Source organism: Glycine soja, chromosome 10 (assembly GCF_004193775.1).
Source record: "Glycine soja cultivar W05 chromosome 10, ASM419377v2, whole genome shotgun sequence".
NCBI lineage: Eukaryota > Viridiplantae > Streptophyta > Magnoliopsida > Fabales > Fabaceae > Glycine > Glycine soja.
This window is the reverse complement of record NC_041011.1, coordinates 3465431-3467785: the sequence shown is the minus strand read 5'-3', so window position 1 is coordinate 3467785 and position 2355 is coordinate 3465431.

Below are 2355 nucleotides of genomic sequence, written 5' to 3'. Positions count from 1 at the left end.
TTTGTCATTGTTGAATAAGCATATACCTCCAATTCCAATGCATTGTGATAGTCAAATTGCTATATCTAAAGTGACTTGCAAAATTTTAATGAAAAAAGAAGACACTTAAGAGTGAGACATAAGTCTATAAGAAATTTAATTTCTCATGGTGTCATTTCTCTTGACTTTGTCAGGTCAGAAAATAATATTGCGGATCCGCTTACAAAAGGGTTGACGCGTCAACAAGTACTTGAATCGTCAAGGGGAATGGGACTAGAGCCCATTATTTAGTTACAACAATGGACACCCGTCTCCGTGTGATTGGTGATCCCATGAATAGAGTTCAACGGGTAACAACGAAATTGTTTGTTGACTAAAGTACACCAAAATAAAATTTGGCGGAGTTGTTTCGTTTCTCATTCCTATGACGAGGTGTATTATAAATTGTAGCAATATCAAGGTTGGAGTATTTATATAGGTGTATTTTTTGGTATAAAAAAATACCTCTTAATAAATCCGATGACAATTATTGTAGGGGTGGGGGTCACAAACCACTATTTGAGGATTCACCTAGTGAGTGTGGTGGTGGGACCGCCACTGTGAGATATAGGTTAATATACGAAACAAGATACAAGCACAGGACCGTGTAACATGCTACCACTGATTAGAACCTAATTGAATGTCAATATTGTAAGAGTTGTGTACTAAAATCCGGTTAAAGAATGTGTAGTTCAAGACAATTACGTTACTATATTTTTCTCGGGTGAAAGTTCATAAACACTAGGTATAAGGATAAAACCCGAAAGGTTCCTTATACTGAAATACAATATCAGATGCTCTTTCTCTTATGTTTCTATACAAATTATCTTTTAGAAAATATATTTTAAAATTTTAAATTATGTGGGGGAATGTTGGTAAATATTTGTGTTTTAATTTAAAATTTATAAATATATATTAATTATATTAATTCTATTTTATAAAAAAATATTTATTTTAGATTTTCTTAAGATTTTATTTTAATAAGTCAACTAGTTTGTTACGTTTGTTTTGATAACTGTAGATTGATTTCCAACGGTCATATTTTTGTTTGTTGCACAAGGTGATCTGTACCTATATATGTCTCTTTATTCTTTTTTAAAAAAGAACAACACAAGCATATAACTTCGTTCTTTTCTCCCAAATATCTTCTCTTTCTTTTCCTATAAAAACTTATTTTTTAGAGCAACATGTTGTCGTATCTTGAGAGAGAAGCGCAATCAAATTTTCCTACCAACGGTGGGCATTTTTTTAAGAATAGCGTTTACGCGCTTCAACCCAGGTTATATCTTTCTTTCCCTAATTTATTTTCATTGTTCTTATTATATGATATATATTGTATTGTTGATTTATGTGGTATCAATCAAATTATTTCACTATTGTTATTTTGTTATTTGATTCAAGATTGTGCATCTTTTTCTTATTTATTTTTTTCATTTTATTTTAATTTGTTCCCAACACCACATGCATAACTTTTAGTTTCTTATGCAATTACTAGGACAAACAAATCATTGATCACATGAATAATGTAACCCTGTACCCAAGCTTTTTAACCGTGTCCAAATATGAAATTGCATGTGCTTCTTGAATGAGCTTTTGCTTGTCGAAGTTAGAACCCCTCAAAATGATATTGCTCCTAGCTTTCCATAGGGACCACACGACACCAATCCAAACATAAATCCATCTCTCACTCGCTTTTTTCCTCTCATTTATAAGAACATGTTGCAAAAAATGTTCCCTAATAGATCCGGGAAACACACCTTGCACACCACATCACTTATAACACAATTGCCACACTTCCAAAGCATGGCTACACCAAAATAAGGAGTGTAGTAAGGGTTCTTCTTCCCCTTTACAAAAGGGACAAAGTCAAGCTCCTCCATTGTTGACCACATTTCTTTTCTTTTTTTAAGATTATTTCAACTTGGTAGTTGATCTCTAAAGAGCCTCCACAAAAAGACTTTGATTTTAGGAGAAACTTTTAGAGACCAAATATTCTCATAGAAATTTTCATGTGAAATCAAATAATCAAGTCCACACTGTGTGAGTATGCCAACTTGACATTGTAATTACCATTTTGATGCAGTATCCACCTCCATGAATCCAAAATATCTTTTTTCAAAGATACCTCCCTCAACTCAGAAAGAAATTTCTCTATATTTGTTTTCTCCCATTGAAATCACTCTCTCCTCTACACAAAATTCCACTCCCACTCCTCCCTACACCACCTCCCAACTATATCCATTTCTCCTCTCTTTGGCAAGAATTTAGGAACAATCTAGGGTATTTTTGTGCAAGACACTCCTACCCCACCCAAAATGCCTCGATGGAGTGGAAGGT